This window comes from Streptopelia decaocto, assembly GCF_964273445.1.
Source record: "Streptopelia decaocto genome assembly, chromosome: 3".
Classification (NCBI taxonomy): Eukaryota; Metazoa; Chordata; class Aves; order Columbiformes; family Columbidae; genus Streptopelia; species Streptopelia decaocto.
This window is the reverse complement of record NC_138656.1, coordinates 23,537,690-23,558,862: the sequence shown is the minus strand read 5'-3', so window position 1 is coordinate 23,558,862 and position 21,173 is coordinate 23,537,690.

Here is a 21,173-nt window from a genome sequence, read left to right as displayed (position 1 = left end):
ATAGGATGCGTTTTGTCAGTGTCAGCTACCCATAACCAATGAAAGGACACGTGTATCTGGCTTTCTATTCTGATTGTGAAAGTCCCTGTAGAAATGCAGTCTTTAGTGCTCTGGTATTGTTTTTAACATGCTAACCTGCTTGTTGCCATAGTGATACTGTGTTACATCACAGGAAGATGCATTACCTGGATCTCTGCTTCATTTTCCTGTTTGCCCAAGGTTTACGTTGTAATTGGTGTAAAATCTAGTTTGCTGTCCTAGCTAATTTTGAATGCTCTCTGAAATGCCCAGATTTGGAGGTTAACAGCATGTTGCAGGAATGCTGGCGTCCTTTTGCCGAGCGCAGTCACAGCTGATGGAAGGGTCTGGTTGGTCTGTGATGTTCAGCTCTTTCTTTAGGCTTTGAACTATTCTCCTCCTTTTTACCTAGTAATGAGAGGAAAACATAAAAGGAGATTTGTTTGGCTTCTGCTCTTCCAGGATTATTATTCAGAGCCAATGTTTGAACTGATCTCTCAAACGTCAGAATTGAAATTGCTCCCAGGTCAGATCCTGCTCTGACTTTGGGAGCCCACTCAGCTGGTCAGGAGCTCCCCAAGCCTTGAGCACAGGAGCAGCCCAGCAGTGGTAGCCTCATTCAGCCCTGTGCTTCACATGGCGTAGCCAAAGTCTAACCAGTGATCACTTTGGTAGAGCTTGTTCAAATTAAAAAAAAATTTATAGAACCATAGAATGTCCTGAGTTGGAAGGGACCCACAAGGATCATCAAGTCCAACTCCTGTCCCTGCATGTGACAACCCCACAGTTCATGCCATGTGTCTGAGGGCATTGTCCGGTCTCTTCTTGAACACTGTCAGGCTTGGGGCCATGACACCTCCCTGGGGAGCCTGTTCCAGTGTCCACCACCCTCTGGGGGAAGAACCTTTTCCTCATGTCCAGCCTAAACCTCCCCTGGCACATCTTCCTGCCATTCCCTTGGGTTCTGTCACTGGTCACCAGAGAGAAGAGATCAGCACCTGCCCCTTCTCCTCCCCTTGTGAGGAAGCTGTAGCCGCCATGAGGTCTCCTGTCAGTCTCCTTTTCTTCAGGCTGAACAAACCAAGTGACTTTAGCCGCTCCTCATACGGCTTCCCCTCCAAACCCTTCACCAAATTCGTAGCCCTCTTCTGGACACTCTTCGGTAGCTTTATATCCTTTTTATCTTGTGGTGCCCAGAACTGCACACGGTGCTCCAGGTGAGGCAATTAAGTCCTAGTAGGACAAACTACATTTATTGAACATGAGCCTGTGCTGCTTTCTCAAGCAGCAGCATCCCGAGGCCACTCTGTGTTGCAGTTACACTGGTGGGTTCAGCCCTGTGTTGTTGATGCCCATTGGCTCCCAGCAGGGTCCCTCAGAAGGGCTTGCCAGTCCAGTAATGACTGGTAAGAGGGAAGGATGGAGCTGAAAGAAGAAACATTCTCTTGCTATCCAGCTTACTAATGTTATTGATGTGCTCTACAACTGATGCAAATTAATATACTCTAAGTAGAGGAAGAAAAATACCATCTGGAACTGCAGTCAATCCAAATCTGTCTAATCTCAGGCTTGTGTAGTGGAAAATAATCTCATAGTGCCCTAAAAACTTGAAGATGTTGACAGAGAAAAGTGCAATACATGTTGAATGGGGATTTTCTTTATACTATACATTGCAATTAAGTTTCTTTTACACGTAGCTGAACAACATAAACACTCGGTAAAGTAGGGAAAGTAATTTCACTCCATGGCCCAGGTGCCACCTCTGTGGTGAGAACATACTGAATTTGTCCCAGAAATGGTTTCAGTTGCCTGATCCTTGCTCCTGCTGTTTGATATTTCAGCTGTCTAACCCTTTAAATTACTCCATCTCCCTCTGCTTTTGCCATCTTATCCTAAATAGCCACAAATTGCAATAAGGCCACCAGTAATTTTCCACAGAAAAGAGCTGTTTGAACTTTTTAAAGATGCTGACAACTGAATAAATGGTGGACTGCTGTGAAGCAGATTGCAACCGCACTATTCAAAAAAATGTGGATGTGACAGGAGATAGGCAAGCACCTACTTCAGCGTAGAGTTCAGAAACTATATGGAACTTAGAAAAACAGGATGTAGTAAAAAATAGCTAAATTTACTTAGCTTTTAGCGTTGTTTTGTTTGTCTTCCTGGAAGCTTTTTTAGCAGTGGAGAAATCATGATCTCTATTCACAATTCAGCTGTTGCAACACTTAGGTGAATGCACTGATGATTGATGGGCACACAGAAAAATCAGCAGCTTTCTGTATTTTGCTTTTCTGCTACTGTGCTTCATAAATTAAACAGACGAAAGCCTTAGTGAGAATCTGCTCTCACTACTGGATGGTGTTTCAGGGTTCCTTTATTTAGAAGGCCTGCTGAGTAACACATGAAATACAGTGTGAGAGCATCTGATATTGTGAAGCCTTTGTAGCGAAATCTGTGTATCCACATCAGATTACTGATTTTTTTGTTTGTTTGTTTGTTTTCTGGAGGCAAAACAGGGGAGTGGGGAATGATTAATTGTGGTTGGGGACTGCTTTGACTTTTCCATCACAGAGAAAGGGAAATGTTCTGTGTTCTTTTTGACCCCATGCTGAAAAAATAACCTGTTTTCAGGACTATTGTTGAGATTTGTTGATATATGTATGGCTTTAGTCATTGTCTCGCACTGATTGAAGATTTTAGTTGTCCTGAGCAATATAGTTTGTATCCTTTTGAATTAACTTAGTTTCAGATCACAGAGGCTAAAATTATGAATGGGGGTTACTGATACTTCATAATTTGGGGTTTTTTTTCCTTGTCCATTTCTTGTAAGCAATTACAGAGGGAAAGAACCTGTTTTGTGATTTCCAGATCTACTTGTTTAGCTGCTTGCTTAACTTGGTTAGCTGCTCTTTTATGACTCTTTTTATTTAAATGTTTGTTGTCTGGCTCCTGTTACTATCTTCAGATCAACAAATCTTCTACTGAGACAGGCTGTCAAATGTGGAAATATTGGCTTGAATAAAAGAATCTAAATAACAATCTCCCATTAACTATACATTGCCTTACATAGTGTTTTTAGGATGAATGGGAAGGGAACCAAATGATTGGTTTGCTCAGGTACCCATTGCTGGCTTCTTTGACACAGCAGCATGCTGCCTGTGTTGTAAGCATCCTTTTAATGTGCTAAAGTGGCATTAAAAAAACCCCAAAAGGTTAGTGAATCAACTAGAGGAAAGAGAATATAGCCTTGAAAGTTCTGCCAGAGCTTCCAAAATGTAGATAGGTTGCGTGGGCAGAGTTCACACTGTGTTTGGCTACAGCTTAGAACTAATAGATGGGAAAACTAAAGTTTTGTCTTTACTCTAAAGCTGATGCTTTGCAAAAACACACATTCAGCCTAACCTGTTGTAGGACTGGTGCTGGAATAGCCATATTCCATACCTTGGAAATGGTAAAGGGCTGTACTGTGTTCTGATGGATGAGATCTCACAAAGGAGAGAGTGAACATTAATGAAGATTTCTTCTCTACTTGTTCTTAACCCATATCTCTTCACCAGCAGAGGAAACTGTGGGATTACAGTCATTTTAGAGGCAAGTTTCCCAGTTTCAGCCACCACAGTTGCTATTTCTGCATTGCTGCCTCGAGTACATGGTAAAAATCTTGATGGGTAGGTAAGCAATTGCTGGCTTGCTGTAGCAGGCAGGAGGATTCCACAAATTCGCATTGTCCCTGTGGTACACTGGAGATATGTCTATAAATTCAGTAATGCAGCTATGATTATTCTCCTCGTCTCTCAATTAACCGGTACTGCACATATTGTTCCCTGTCAAATGTCTTATTTTGTCAGATGCCAGAGAGCAGTGTTGTTCTCTTTTCAAATTGCTGGTTTGATTTCTGGCAGTACTTGATTGCTTTAAAATGTGCTTTCTACATCCATTTTCCTCAATACTTAATTAACTGGAGAAAAAGACTGAAATGAGGTTTCAGTTAAGTAGGTGTTTCACTTTTGTCCCCACTACCTCATTCATTTATTTCCTATAGCTCACTCAAGTCGTCTCAGAGATTTTCTCTTTTGTTTGCAAGAAATTTTGCAGTCCAGATTATCTCCCTCACAGCTAAATCTCCCCGGAGAATGCATCCCGTGCTGGGAAGGAGGACTGAGGCAAAACTGCAGAAGAGGTGGTGAAAACCAACCCAATATCAGACCAAACCTGCCGTGAATGTCAGTAAAGCAGATGACAGCTGGTCGTTGCAGACGACTGCTCAACTGACCACAGCAAAAAGCCACGTGCCTGAAACAGCCGCCTCAGTGACAGCACGGGAGTTAAGTTCGTCAGGATGCACAACTCATTGCAGGAAGATTCTTGTAACTTTAAAGTGAAGAGTTCAGTTTTAACATTGCGAATGCAGTTTCCATCTATGCTAAATACTACACAAAGTTAGAAGAAAGCGCTGCTTGACAAGATTGTATCTATTACAGCACTCGCGATACTCAAGCAACATCTGGGGTACTTCTGTGCCTCTACAGGAACATCTTTAGGCACCTATAGCACACGTAACAAAGCACTCAGCTCTCACCTTGGTGCCCCTTCCTTTGGTATGACCTGTGGGAAGTGCCTGTGGGAAGATAAGAGCCTGCTTGCAGTAAGCTGCCATGGAGCAGGAGCTGCATAAAACATGTTGCGTAAAGTGGCAGCAGATTTAACTTTTCTTTGTGAGAATAATGTGGAACACTGCTACTAAATCATAGCCTGGGACTCCATATAGTCCATGTGCACAGGTTCCTCAAAGCTAAGACACTGGCTTCAAGTTCCAGAACTCAGTGGAGCAAAACGGTTTTGTTGGTTGGTTGCTTGGGTTTTTGTTTGCTTGTTTGTTTTCTATTTTGTGGCGGTTTTGTTTGTTTGATATTTTTTTTGCATTTTTTCCCATGACCCATGTCTTCATCTATTTCAGCCTCACAAAGAGCCAAGACTAACTGAGCTAAATACATCAGTGCTCCAGTGCAATCATAGTGGGCGAAAGGAAAACAGTGATGAAGTATGCAGTCTGCAGTTCAAATTCCAGCCAGTTAGGTGAACTTTTGGACTGTTTACTATCTGGAAAAATACAAAAGTAGATTCTGAATGGCAGATGATTCCTGAGTACCCTGAGAGCTCCTGACCAGTGTGGTTTGACTTGATCAAGACTGAGGAAATTATTAATACTACAGTAAGAATGACTCAAGTGGAGAACGGATTGTGGGTTAATCAACTAGCATTGCTACAGCATCCCCATGGAATTTTGCTTTATTAAGAGATGTTCACCGTGATGGCCTCTTCCTGTTCTGTGGAAGATGACCTATGGGTATTCATGACACAAAATGGAGTCTAGAAGCTGTCATGCAGAGAGGGGAAAAAACGTGTGGAGTTAGAAGCTGTTTTGCAGTTCCTGAGGAGCTTGCTGGGAAAATCTTAAGACTTGAGTTTGATTTGAAGGTCACTATCATGGGCATTTGATCTTAAGCATTTTAACAGAAAATTAGTTGTTCTTGTTGAAACGGATTAAGGATGATGGATAATCCACTTTCCATGAGCTAGACACATATAATGTCCAATGATTTAAAAGGAATCGCTTTTCTAGCTCAGCATACTGATCTTCAGAAAAAATCCAAACTCCTTGTGACAGCGATCCAATGGATTTCTCTGTGCATGTGCTTAGTTAACCTCACAGATAAACTTGCAGTCTTCAATGTCAAGTGATTTCTTAGTCTTTTGAGAAGTTTATGGCCTTAATAGACATTAAGAAATGCCCAAGAACAGTGAAAAGAGCAACTTGAAAACCTCTTCCATGGCTCTGAGGTGATTCTTACCATAATTTCTGAACTAATCTTAAAGTTATTAAAACCTATCTAGAGGACAGCTCTTTGTAAATATTATAAGATAATTTCATATCTTTTGTGTTCTGTTTGGCTGAGTCGACTGCTAAAGTGAACCTTCAACCGAAAGGAAAAAGCCAGTGGAAGGCTGAGGACCGGGAGAGCTTGTGCCCAGCCCTGCACCGTGCTGAGCCAGCAGATTTCATCCTGTGTTTTAACAACATGAGTGTCCCCTTTTCCTCCCTTTTTCCCTCTAGATCTTCCTGGCCTATAACTAGAGTATGGTCTGGGTTAAGCTTGGTTTCAGTGGCTAAAGTAAGGAAAGCTGACAGCTACTTGGGTGTGAAGATTCTATTGTGTCCATGTCCTGTGGCTGTGAGATGGACCATGTTTAGTGATACTAATTTGTTTATATTTTCCAATTTTCTTTGTGTACGGAGATGCTGGTTTACAGACACAGATACCCGTGTACTTGAAGAAAACTGTGTTTGCCACTGCACACACACAGTTGAGAGTGCATATGGAATGGGAAGAACTGAAGCGACATTTCAGAATACTCAGCTATTCAGTATACGCTACCAGAGCAGGCAGTGAAATGAGCATATCCAGTTGAAATTTCAGAAGAAACGTAAGAAATTGAAATCAAGCTATTCACACCAGAATTTCTATAAATGTTAGCCCTGCTACTTAGCCAAAAGACAAGATTCCTACTTTAGGTCCCGTGCAGAAGAGAACTTGTTCCACGGGACATTTCCCCTTCTGTTTGCAGTAGGGCCACTGGGTCAATACTGGTTTGAAAGAAAGTTTCCACATAGCAGATCACTGACGTTTTCTGTTGTGAGAAGAATAAACTTGGGTCCTCTGCTCATCTCAGAGCAGTCATTTTCATTTTTACTGGTTTACTTTTAAAACTTTCCCATACGCAGTATCTAATTATGGTACATTACAAAAAAAAAAATCTGTATTTAAATGGTAACAGTGTGCAGTGCTGGAAGGGACTGTTGGTAAATTGCTTATTCACTTTGATGATTAAGCCAGTAATTATTGCATTAGCATCCTAAACCACACTCATCTGCTGATCTATCTCCTCCTAAGGCAATCCCATGAGACATGATGGGCTAAGTAGAAAGGGTATGGCACTTGAAGAAGGGAAGGGCAGAGAACATGTAGGAGATAGTGCCAGGGATTACGTGGAGGTTGCTTTCTCCCTTGTCTGCTTCATTGTGACTCAGGATAGTGTGGTACAGAAAAAAAGATGTGTTGGGTTTGGGGTTTTTTTTGCATTAGAAATGTAAAAATAGATCTTTCCACTACTGGCTATGAAAGACCCTGTGACACTTCTTGCTGGGTCTTATCACTGAGGCTATATTCACACAGTAATCAAAGCAAATAATTTTATTTGCTTGAGTAAAATGGCCTTTCAGCTTCCACACCACCGGGGCATTCAGCTGCCTGTGCTGTTCTGCTTTCCTGTCCTGGAATGTTTGGGAACCCTGCTGGATGTCATTTACCAGCTGTTTTCCACCTCCCCTTCACCTCAGCTAAATCATTTGGTGGCTTTACACCGCAGTTTTTCTGAGCAAACACTTTATGATCCTCCTAAAAGCAAAGGCATAAAACAAGTGTAAGATATGACTTTGGCTTTAAATGATAAAATTCCAGGAAATAAGTTACTTGGAATAATTTGCTCACTGGGAGACAGACGGGCACCGGATTCCCCACCCCTGCAGGTGCTGTGTTGGTTTCCCATGAAATTTCCTGAAATTATGCAGTCACAGACCCATTCCAGTGGCTATTTCAAGTGTGTGACAATTTTTCCACTTTACTGGATTGTAAGACCTATTATTTTACCTCTACCTCTTAGCAAGAACGAGCATTTTATTTCTTTTTAAGGAAATATTTTTCATGGAATTGATGGCTTCTTGAATTGTATCTGAATATGGATCAAGTTTTGAGGCCACTTATTCGGCAGCTGAAATATCATCCTTGCACTTCTACAGGTATAAAACTGCCCGATGTTGGTTTTGAAGAAGTGGCTAGATAAAAAAAACTTTCACAACTTTTCCTGAGTGGAGATCATTCCATTACTACAGAAAATGGGGGAACCTGCATGGTGTGGTGCATGCCTGCTCCTGGGCACGTTATTTGCAATTGCATGTTCTAAAGCAAAGAAAACTGCTCCTCGGGAGCACCCTGATGAACCAGTTTAAAAATGGACTTGATTACAGTGAAAGAACTGCCCTCTCTGCCCCCACTTTACATCAATAACTCTGCCATGTGGCTTCATAGAGAATAACACCAAGGGAGAAGGTGCCGGTCATTTTAAAAGGATCTTGTCTTTCTTCCTCTATTCTCCATGTAAGTTTTTCCTATAATCTTTCTTCATTCTCTCCCTCCCTGCTACACAGTTACCATATTTTTTTTTCTAACTGAATGAAGCAATTAATTGCTTTCTTCTCTTTCACAGTCCCCATGTAACACCCTACTGAGTGCACATCCTTTTCCCCCAGAAGAGTGGTGCTGCTACTCTCTTTTTCAGAGCTGCAGAAGAGGCTACAGGTGCTACAGCCCCAGGTGTAAGCATTGGGGTTGCTCAGCTGCTGCATGGCCAGACGTGGGCGGTGGGTCAGGCGATGTGGCTGGATGGGTTTAAGCATCCTCACAAAGCATGAACTGGCAGCAGACCTGTTGTTTTAGGGCACAGATCTCAGACACCATGCTGGAGTCAGTGCCAGCAGGAATCTGGAGAGGAGCATTGGTTTTGTACAGCAAGTACACAGAAGAGTGGAGCCCAGGGGAGCGAGTACCCAAATAACAAGCTGGCAGGTATCCAGCATGGGTAAAAAAACCACTGCAAAGACCTTGACAAATGTTTCCATCTTCTTATTTTGTCTATCTCATCCAGAACACCGTGATAGTGAATAAAAATAGTTTGGTTTGAAGACAAGAAACTGAAAGATAAAAATATATTTTTGTAGGACAAAAACTCTAATCACTATGGAATTCCTTTCCATCTGCTGGCCAATTCACTTTTAAAAGTCTCAAAGCGATTCAGCTTCCATTACTTCTCTTGTGGGAACTCTGCCTGTTCTAATAAATGTCATTGCCCACAAGCTTCTCCTGGTGTAGACTATGCTTACGCATCTCACTTGATCTTTCAAAACAATGGTTATTTCTCCTGCACATGTTATAACCCTCTAATGTATAGGGGCAGTTTGGTCTTTTGCTTTTCATTGTTGCATGACCAAACATGCAAATATATGTTTAAAAAAATCCTTTAAATCTGTTCTCTGTCAGTTAATTTTATTTGTCTAAGTTTCTTCAGAGTCTTCAGTCAGTGTTTTTGTAGAGGAAAACAGCAGGCTTAAGGTGCAGTTCTGCACACAGGTGCAGAACACTCAGGTGCAGAACAAGACATTGCTAGACATCAAACATATCACAACAGGATATAGTCAAAATCCACTACTGTTTACGATCTCATCCTTCTGGAAGCTCTGGGAGCCTCTGGAAGAAGGAATTAAGTTCCTTCAGTCTCTTCATAAAGGATTCTCAGCTCTATCTCTAAAGCACTCAGAGCCTTGGAGGAGCTCATCTTAGAAATATGTTTGGCATCCTCTAGTCAGATGTGAATGAATGACATACCTTCTCAAACTGAGGTTCTGTTGCTGATTTTTTTCCCCAAAAAACTGACTTAAAATTCACTAATTTCAGCTTGGATCATTCCTCAAACATTCTTCCTACATACTGACTGTCACAACATCTAAACAGATATCAAACCAGCGTCTCCTAATTGTGACACTTTGAAAGACAAAATATCCTTCTGTGTTCTAATTATTTTATAATTCCTTTGATTATTATTTATTCATTGTGCAAAGCATATGCCTAACTCCCGCATGCCTAGTGTTAAAGAAAATACAAATCTGTAGAAACAAATCAGCCCAAAGGTAGCCCATTTAAAAGCCACACTCTGCCAGTTCCTCAGAAATGCTCCCACCTGAATCTGCTGCAGCACCTTGAGCTTTAAAATGAAAAGTCCAAACCTCTGACCATGAATCCTCAGGATCATCAGACCAAACAAAATGCCTTCTTGTATAGGGGCCCTTAAAATCAGATCTACGGGAGGGCTTGAGCAACAAATCCCTCTCAAGGCCAGAATTAGCAGACTCGCTTCCTACAGGACTTGGGAGAAGTGTGAGACAAAAGAGCCCCCTGACCCCCTGTGCTCGGGCTGGGACCCTCTGACAAGCAGCTGGTTGGCAGAGCAACTGGAAGGCTGGGACTAAACTCTTACTCTGTGGAGCTCAGACTTGTGTTCCAGACCCTTAGGAATGTCTTTTTTGTCTTTAATACAGGAACCGTAAAGAAGAAAGAGTCTATATTTTGCAGTTATTGGGAAGAAGGAAAACTCAGTGCTTTTTAAGTGAGTGCTGCAACCTCGGCTTATAGTGCAAGTGTCTCCCATTTTTTGCTCCTGTTGTCTAACCTAGAGGAGCTGCTTCAAAAGTCCAGTTGAGTCATCTACTCACAAGGTGTGGTGTTGGATTTGGGTGTCCCCAGTCTGATTAAGGCCTTGGAGTCTGCCTCCCCCATTTCATGGGCAAATGCTTCAACTCATCTTGGATAACAGCAAAGATAACGACACCGCTAATACCATGTTCTCTGTGAGTGACTTCAAAAAGGAAAACAGTGTGTTCTTCCAGATTTTTCAAACAGCAGTTATAAGCCCTGCCCTCAGGAGAGGGCTCTGAGATCTGGATTAACACAGGCAGAGGTGCTTTCACTCATCCCAGATCAGATGCCAGACTAGCAGAGGAGAGAGGTACAACTGTGACTGCGTGTTTGTGTCTGGCATTTCCTATTGTCTCTCCATAGGTGGTTTTCCTCGCAGCATGTGAGATTTTCAGATAAGGATTTTGAGGTGTATAATTCTCAGCAGGCACCACATGGGGAACCTTAATGTTCAGCGTTTAGAGTTTTATATTCTGCTCTGGTGACAAAATACCTAAAAGCAAGCTGTTAAAAACCAGGGTCTTCTTACTGAATATAGTCGCAGCTTACAAGTCTCTCTTGCTGTTCTACTCCAGAAAATAGCAGTCACAGCAAAAAAGTGCAACAACGAACGTTCTTTGTAAACAGGTTGTATGTAATTAAAGCCATTCTGCATTCTAAGTACATTATCTGTCTTATAGAAACCTTATTAGGGTAATACACAAAAAGTTATAGGAAAAATCTCTCTTTAGCAGCCCTCCATGGAAAGCACCCTTCCTGCTGCTTTTGCAGAAGTAGTTTCTCCTCGCCTGGTATTTAAATTGCATAGCAGTTGATCTGCCATAAATTGTTGCTCAGCATTGATATACAACATTTCTACTGGAGGTGACAGAGTATTTAATAATAGATGTTTTTTTGCTCACCTCATCAAGGTTATGCCTCTTACTTTTAATGTGCATTTGAAATACATCTTCTAATGCCCTTAAAAAAAGAATAAAAAGGAATATCAGTGCAAAAAAAAAAAAAAAAAAAGACTGCTCAAAGGCCACATACTTCCAAATGAAAAATACCACTCAGCATGTCTTTCAGATCACTTAAAATACATCTTCTCACTTTTGCTCCATTCCCTCCCTGTCCCTACCATACGTGAAAATGGATTTAAAAAAGAAAATCTTATACTTTTTAAGGTCGTTGAATATTCTCATTCCAAGCGCATGCGGTTTGGCAGGAACTGCACCAGGGACAGTCTTTCATGTGTATAATTCCAATTTCTTCTTCCACATTTAATACAAGTGTATTGGTGCTTTCTATTGCAATGCAATGTACTCTGATGGGGCCTGAGTCTTCCTGTTGCTGCCGTGAAGCACTGTCCCACCACTCCCTTAAGGGAAACACTGAAGGTTGAAGTTTTGTTAACTAGGTGTGCTAGGGAAAGAGAGATGCCTTCAGAAAGTGCTCTTGGTATTTTTTTTGATAGCTGTCACAAGCAAAAGATCTGCTCATGGTGATGAGCATCACAAAAAACTGACCTAACTGACTATGGAAATTAGGTCTCCAGATTACACAATCATAACTCATTTAAATCTAACCTGATGGTTGCATTTTCAATCATAAAAATGAAAATATCTGCAATAATCTGGAGGGACCAGTGAAGCTGCTTTGGTTGTATTTTGTATATTTAAATTGGGAGGGCATTTACATTTTTATCTGTAGAGAAACTGGTCTAAATAAATGGTAATCCTGCAGCAGATTAGCTAAGTCTTTTCTAGTCTGTCATAAAATCTATTTAGAAATTCAACTTTTGATTTAAAATAAAAGGACACTATTGATTATTCACTTTTATTCTGCAGAGAAATTAAGTTCTGTTATTAGAGGCTATCCAAGAAAACAATGGATGTTTTTTCATGTTTTCTTAGTAACTTTTCTTTCTGAGGGAAGAGTGCACAGCATCTGAACAACCTCCATCTAAAGCCAACAGAGAGAAACCTTATTTTCTGAAGGATAGTAATCCTCCTGTTAATATGGTGGCTGACACACAGCAGCTTTTTGAGGCTCTATATTATTTTGATGTTATCTTCTTTTTAACTATACGTATGGCAGGCATGATACTTGGCAACCTTTTCAAAGTGTGGTGAGTCAGTGGTTTTTAGATCTACTACTATTCCTCCCAGTGTAACCAGAAAATTCACTTTCAACTTGGGCCTTGAAGTTTGTCTGAAAATGGCTATACCTAGAAAGAAGGAGGAGAACTCTTACCTTTAACTGATTGCTCAGAAAACAAACTAACCACCTGTGTTGTTGCTTAAAAAATACAGGGTGTTTCAAAACGATGGACCCAATTTGAAATCACTATAGCTTTGAAATTGGCTCCATCTTTTTGAAACACCCTGTATATTCAAAAGAGACTTAGAGATTTAAACTGAAATCCTCTAGATTGATGGGGAAGCATCCTGGTTTGGTGTCAGACTGAGTTTGTCTGATTCCAGGGGGTTAGCACTTCTCCAGCGTCAAAGCACCGCACTTGACAAAGACTGAAATCTTAAACTTTCGGGTTAAATCCTCTACCGAAGGAAGAGTTTCTCCCATTTAAGATGCTGGCCAGGAAACGGTATAGAAAAGGAGCACACAACATTGTCACTTTTAGCAGGCCTACAAACAGACCTAGGGTTTACCACAGCTCTCTAAATACTAGAAATGTGACAGGTTTCTATTAGAAATGGGTGTGCGAGGTGCGGGGTGTGTGTGTGACAGGACGTCACGTACGGAACATGAAACCAGCAGAGGATGCTGCAGTTAGACACCAGCAGCACCACCTCAATTTGGCTCTCATCTTTACCTGTGGATCATTAATGTGATAGCGCATACATCCTCAAGAAAGCAATTATTTATTTTGCTCTCATAGGAGGGAGGAAGAACTCTCAATACAAAATCTTGCTGTGATGCACTCTGCTAGGGAAGACTTATTGTAGTTCCTTGGCTTGCTAGCTCAGGATTGATGGGGAACTGGAATGAGACTTGTATTATGTCAATAATGTCTCTCACCCCACTGTACTACATAAGAGAATGAGCTTGAGAACAGGGTCAGAAAACATGATGTTTCCATGTTACTACTAGGAGTCCCTGGGAAATACGAGGCTGTCTGAAAATATTTTCAGTTTAAATCATTACTCCTATAAGGTGCAGTCACAAAAATATTCATCAAATTAAACTTAAAATTTCAAGTTTCACTTTAATCTCATGAAAGCCACCAATTATTTACACTGATTGAATAATTGGTCAAAATTTTGCTACTTAAAGGAATAAATAAGAAATGCAAAGAACTTACTCTTTGTGATAACAATTTCTAATCAAGATATCATTTGTAAGATCTTGAAGAAAACGAAGACACTCTTCTTCTCTATACAAATACACAAGCTGTCAGCATCTTTCTTTAACATACACTGAATACAAATAAGGTTTACAAATATCATGTTAAGAGGTAGCAGTTTGAGAGTACTTAAGTAACCCAAAGAATTTTGCCAATGTATTCAAAAGTGATGAACCTGTTTACTAGTCTGCATTTTGTTTTACTATCCAGGTTAATGCTTTTTCAAATGACTGATTTTCACAGCTCTGTTGGTCAACTATGTAATTATGTTGATCTATTAACTTAATACATTAATTTCATTAATCAAGAATATCTATGCTTTTTGTGAATAATCAGTTAAAGAAAATAGTTCCAGAGAACAAAGTGTAGGTATCAGAAGAGAAATTTTTATTAACATTGTTTATTTATTTATTATTTACTTATTCTTAACATATTTAGTTTGCCAACAGGAAGAGGGGATGGAATGACTTGGAAAATATTTTCCAACTTTCTAATCCCACACTTCCCAAGCAAGTAGCTTAATCCTGTATCCCTGTCAGAGTCCCTTCTCCTCACCGCACACATCTGCTGGTAATTGGCTCTTGTGCCATGTTTTCAACTTTTCACTAGATTCCTACTTTAATATTTTGATATAAAACTTGGAAATAGTTAAAAGGGACAAACAAATATTTAACTTACTTTTCTTCAAGTTGTGATCCTGGAGAAAGTGGCATTTCAGAACTGGAAATCCATAATTCATAGTTCTGCCACAAAGAAGTAAAGAGAAAAAACAGATTTTAAAAATTATCTTCATATTAACATTTTAGATTTCCATTCAGAGCATCAGGGGTAATGATCTGTTTTCATAACATGAAAAAATCACAACAACATCACCCTGAACTGACAGGCCAGCTCCATGAAATAAATGTCTTGAGTGTCAATCATTCATCTAAAAAAATAACAAGTATTATTATTAGGTAGGTTTGTCTTAGCAGAGATGGAAACAAGCAGGTATAACCTGGGAAAAAGGATGCATATGCTATAAAGGAGTGAAAATTTCTGACAAAATAGAAAGTATTAGCAGATCTCATTCAAATAAGATAAACTTTTTTTTTAAGAGGACAAGCAAAATACATGTGTAACTTTGAAAGAAGACTTAGAAAAGCAGATTGTTATTGAAATTATCTTTTGCTGTGGGTTATCAAATGGGAAAAGGAGCTTCTGTTGATAACGTTGTAAAATGAAGGTTTTGGTGGTTGGAACAAGGGATGGAGTAGTCCCAGGTAGCACAAGGCTACCACAAATCACGCCTGTGGTGCCTTTCTTGGCTTTATAGAAATTCAACACTGACTCTGCAAAGGGGTGAGCAGGCCAAGGAATCATACAAAACCTCTCTATCATGCATGGCCTTGACTACTGTTAAACACCCCTGATTTTGAAGAGCACTAAAATTCACTATACTCATCCCCCATTCATCTTGAGAACCTAAGTGACTAATGGAGTGTGGCCCTCAGCCAAAGTCCCGTGCGGCACAGCGCGGTACCACGCGCGGGCGGCGTGATGGGCGCTTCGCCTGGATGTGTCTGGGCTCCAAGTTATTATTTGGATGGAGTGAAAGGCTGTAAATCACCCAAAAGCTGGAATGACTGCTTGAAAGTTTACTGTGCAGCAAGATGCCAGTCAAGTAGGAAAAAGCTCTGGTTTCAGAAGAACACATTTGTGTTGGAATACACTCTTCTTCACATCGCATAAGGCCTCATCTGTGTTGCTTAGAGAGACCAGTTACTTTAGCTGTTCCTGTTTTATTCACAGAAGTCAGTTGACCCCATCTAGCCACACATGATATGGATCTCTCAGTTGCAGTCTTAATGACTTTTCACAAGATAATTCAAATTTTTTTTTTTTTGTTTTGCTCTTAATGTATATTTCCCAAAGCCACTGATTCTGTTACCATCTCTTTTCCACACAACTTTTTTGTATGAACAGTGGGGTCCATTCTTTTCCTTTGGAATGAACTGGTTGCACCAACCTCAGCTGGCTGCTGAGAAAAAGGATCTGAATGTGGTCTCACATGTGCATCTTCTAAAAATCTGAAAGATTGAAAGCACAGTGAAAATCAGTTATTCTTAAAATGATGTGTTTGAAAGTAAAATTACTTCACATTTAGCACTGATGTATAAACAAACTGAGGAAGTACCTGTGCAACTCTCTTTTCTTTTCATCAGTGACATCTGCTGATTGAAGTGATGGTCTGCCTGGGGAGATCTTTTTTGGAGGAGGAGGATTATAATACCTATATTTTACAAGAAAAGATTGGTGTGATGTCTTTAAGATTCGAGGGGTAAAATACTGCGTCTTTTCTGTGAAGTAAATCGAATGCTTATTAAGGAGGTCCCCAGAATATGTTTTATTGAAAGAGTTTGCAAAGGTTTTCTTCATGTTACGACTGCTTAAATGCCTGTGAGACGGCTGGAGTGGTGAAGCAGATGATCTGTCTGTACCAGAGCTGTGGACAGGAGTCTGAGACAAAGCATGCTGAGCACTGCTTTGGGTATTCTTTCTTGCAGTAGAACCTGGCAACAGAGTTCTTGAAGTGATCTTCTGAGATGATACAGAGGGGACCTGCTCTCTCTTTGTCTTGGAGCAGCTGTTCCTGCCCGATGTCAAATACAGGTGACCATTTTCCAACAGTGACCACCCTGCCTGTAAGTTAAAGAACAAAGTAACCAACAGAAAAATCACAAAAGAAATTCACTGAAATCAATGTCTCCTACAAATTGATTCACACAGGAGGAATTTTAAGAACCTGTCTTCAGACTGTCTCAAGTGGTCTGAATGACTTGCCGAGTTTCAGGAGTGGCCGTTAGGAGTAAAGCCACCCTGCCACTGCGATAGAGCTAGTTAATTAGTCCCTTTTCTAGTTTCCTTTTCCTTCTTGTTACAAGGTTGAGGTTACTAATGACAACTAGCCTTGGGAAACCACACAAATCCCATCTTGCTTGCCAGGGCTCACAGAGGGAGAACAGGACATTTTTCCTGCCTTGGATATTGTGCATTGTCATCTACGGAACTCAGTGGCAACCTTACAGCCCTTCTTTGATGGCATCTTCTGTTATTTCTCCTTGTATGCCCATGCAGGTATGGGCATGACTCTGTCTCATGAGTTTGAATTCAAAGAGAACCACTATTATTTTCAGAAATACAAGAGATGAGATTGTGGCCTAACATTTTGATGCTTCTCTCAGTGGGAGCAAGATTTTACAAATCAAAATAATGCAGGTGTTTGAATTGGATCACATTCTTTATAAACAGCATCACTGGTAATCTAGTGGTAAACCCACTATAATTCTCAACAAATATAAATTTTTACAATCTAAATATAGTCTGCTGAGGAATCTTTGTCCCAGAGGGACTCTGGACTACGGCAGAATGAAACGTTTTGCAAGTCTTTGTCTGTTGAGGTGAGGCCCTCTGGCAGAATTTAGTGAAGAACAGGCTTACTCACAGTAGCACGAGGTTGTGCACTTTCTGGTATCTGGCAGAATACTGAGAATTAGGATTATTTACTTTAGGGTCTTACTTTTACCAGTAAACACCATCCTGAAACTCAGAGGATACTGTAGAACAACGTGAAGTTATTGCATTGCATTCAGTGGGAATAGTAAGAAAATCATTGGGATTTAGTTCTCTTGAAAATGTTGTGTACAGAAATCATCCTAATAAGAATGTTGGCACACACATAAAAAAATTAGTTTAATAAATAAGCTCTATTTTTTTTTTGCTGGGCACTCAGGAAATACTTTGTTAAAAATTCTACCTCCATTTGCCAAAAGAGCGAAGAGAAGATGTGTGGGTTTGTGACTAACATATTGTCAGTGCATGGACACATTTTAGTCATGTACATGTTGTCATGACATGAGTACCTGTGATTTCAGGCCATGTGGGGATAGCAATAGTCAGATGAGAGGACAGCTGCCAAATCGCAAAACTGAGAGTCAAATATTGTGTTTGACTCGACTATGAAGAGCTACACTGAATAAACCTGCACTTAGTAAGTGTTACAGGCACTTCCCAGCTCTTCAGAGTACAGCCAACTAAGGGGAAACTGGGCTCTTCTGTGACCCAGTACTATGTGTGTGACAGATCCTGTGCTGTCAGAATATCACATACCTTCTGCTGGCTTGGAGAAACACTTCTGGAGTTGCATGATGAGGCGGGCAGACCATATACAAGATCCTTCTTATATTTCTCAAGGGCTTGAATTAGTCTGTCTCTCTTCTGCTGATCCTTGTCTGTACATGTTAAATAAGCAAACACAACCTGTTCCAGTTTAATCAATGGTCAAGTCATAGAGTATTACTCTTCATTCTTTTTGTCACTAAAGGCTCTTCTGTCTTCTTAATACTAAGTAGCAGACAAAGAAGACAATCCGCTTTTTAGAGTTGGCACTTGATGCTTCTACGCTCAGCACACATCTTAACTTGAAATAAATGCAACTCAGGACTCCATTATGTCACTCACACAGTAATAAGCTACTAGAGGGATAAGAGAGTATGGCAACCTATCTCAATTGTTCCCACCTCCTGCCCACTCTTTCCTCTACCCTAGACAGAAGCTGAGGCAGGGCAAAACAGAAGAAAAGCTGAGGCAATCAAGTAATGATTCAAGTTCATGTAGTAAGAGCTGGGTGACCCAAGTCAGGCTGTCACTGCGGTCTGTGCAGATCGAAAAGCCACATAATTGCACTTGCAGTATCTGTCAAACTTGGGCTGAAAAGAGTAGGGTGACACTTCTGCTAGCACCCCAGACAAAAAAGACAGAAACAAACCTACTCCTTTGGATCTTCCCATCTCACTGGAAATATGCAAGCGGGAATGGCAATAACAATACTTATTTTCATAATAAGAATTAATATTATATATCATAGTATGTATTTATACATATAAAACATTGTTTTAAAATAATAATAAGAATACATAGGAATAAGAAAAGGCATATGAGTTGCCCAAGACCACAAAGCATTATCACAACTTGCCATCTTTTGTCAGAACCTTCCTTTTAGCAATGCAAACAAGAATGATACGTGACCAAAATTTTTAACCTTTTTCACCTGTTGTGGTCCTTCCCAGAATACCTCAAAAAAAAAAGGGATGTAAACTGTAATGTCCAAAGAAACCTTTCTCTTTTTACACGGTGTTTAAAAAATAATAGCCCCAGCAGCTCTAGCTGAAACTAAGGTTTCACACGCAAAATATTGGTAAAGTTGGGTCTACTGAGGTCCCATGAGATATGTATGGTTCTTTACGGTTGAAAATGCGTCTGTCAGAACTTCCTTGCCCCACAGAGCTCTGGCACATGGTGGCATGTGTCAGTACTGACAAGCAGGCAGCAGAGATGTCCTCTGCTCCTTGCCCAGAGGTCTAGCTTTAGAGACCCCTCCAACAGGCAATTCTAGGGGGCTGGCAAGGCTTCAGGGGAGCTGGCAAAATGGGACTTCTGCTGGGTGTTGTTACTGTGACTAATACTGACTTATTCCTGACAAAATGCACAACTAGTTCTTGGTTAGCCTAAGGCCCCCTTACAATGCAATTGTGGTGATGTGCTAGAACTTTTGCTCCCAAAATGCTGCAAATATTTTGCTGATAAGAAGCAACTCCTCCTCTGAAGCCATGTACTTGCAGTGTGTCCTACCAGTACCATGGCAGAATAATGGTTGAAACCTGGCAAAGCAGCACTGATTGAAAGTTTTCTTTTGAGGGGGAAACGCACCGACCTGAATTTATTATTGTGCATTTCTGAATCAGCAGAAGGGTCACAGAGCTCTAATTAAAGTAATATTCCTTTTGGAAAAGGAATAACTGAGACTTTTTTTTTTTAAACCCCACTTAGATGCTGCACTAAATGGTTGGCTCCTCCCAATTTTGTGATGGCTCTTGTATGGGGCACACCATCTCTTGTTGATTCCCCTGTAGGGTGTCCTCAAGACTCTGACCTGATCATTGAAAAAAACAGATTTCACTAACAGCTAAAACTGACATATAGTCTCCTGAGGCATGTAATCTGGCTTTCCAGTCTTGCATGGACATGAGTTCATCGTATCATCCTATTAAGAAAAACATGTTGACAATGCTAAATCCTATTTGGATGACTGGGAAGCAGGATTATACAACTCACTGGAACAAATAACAAAATGTACTTGCTCAATCACATTCATGCAGAGATTAGTACCTTCCCCTTTTATCTAGGTTTCAACAGTGCCCAATCAAAGTACCCCCAATTCTGATTAAAGACTTTGCATTCTACAGTCACACGAAAAACAACAGATAAGGCAGCTTGCAACAGCACCACCAGTCAGGATACCTGGCTTCTTTCATGGGGGTGCGAATGACTTTTGAGGCCTTGGGAAAAACTGACATCTGTGCCTCTCTGCATTTCATAGAATCATTTTGGTTGGAAAAGACCCTCAAGATCATCACGTCCAACTGTTAACCTAATACTGGCACTAAACCATGTCCCTAAGAACCTTATCTATGTGTCTTTTAAACATGTCCAGGGATGGTGACTCAACCACTGCCCTTGGGGAGCTTGTTCCGATGCCTGACAACCCTTCCGTTTCATGCAGGTGAGGCAGGACAATGACTGGCTACCTGAACCATTGCTGAGCCTTCACCACGCCTTGCCAAGGACAAGAAAATAAAATGTTCCAGGTCAAAGAGCCACAGGTTTTAAACACACTTCGTCTAGTATTTCACTGATATTTTTAGTATAAATATGCCACATGGCACCGAGCCTGTTCAAACAAGGACTGTTCCACTGCCTGACAATTTTATGTTTTGAGTAGTTAGCAAAAGCTCCTGGGCCAGAATGTCTCACAGCAACTCTCCTTCCCCTTCCCTGGCATCGCCGGGTTTCACTGCCTGGACTGTCGGGTTTGTATGAGCCTCAGCCACGTGAGGCAGCCCCAGGGCTCCTGCAGCACACCCTGGTTTGCTGACACGTTGGCTAAGGGATTTATATGCCTCACCCCCTTCTAGCACTGATCTCTCTGGTTTTCCTTTTTCTCACCACTATTTTTTCTCATTCACATTTTTCCCTGCACCCCTCCTCACGTTTCCAAGGCTGCAGAATCTTGTCTTCTCTCAACACCCATCAGCTGCCAGTAATACCAGGTCACTTCCTTCCTAAGTCTCTCCCCTCCTACACTTCTCTTCCTAAAACAACCTCTCTCTGAGGTGATCTGGCACACTACCCAGACGCAGGAATGAAGGGGCTAAGAGCGGAAGTCATTCTTAGGTTTCCAGGTCACATTTTTGGCTTTCACATGTACTTTTTACAAGTCTGTTTGATAGTCAGTTGTGGACACACCATGGAGCAGCCTGGCCCAGCCACGTGGACCCACTCATCAGCAAGAGACATACAGAGAAAAGGGTCACCTGCCCATTCTGTCTTTCTCCAAATACTTT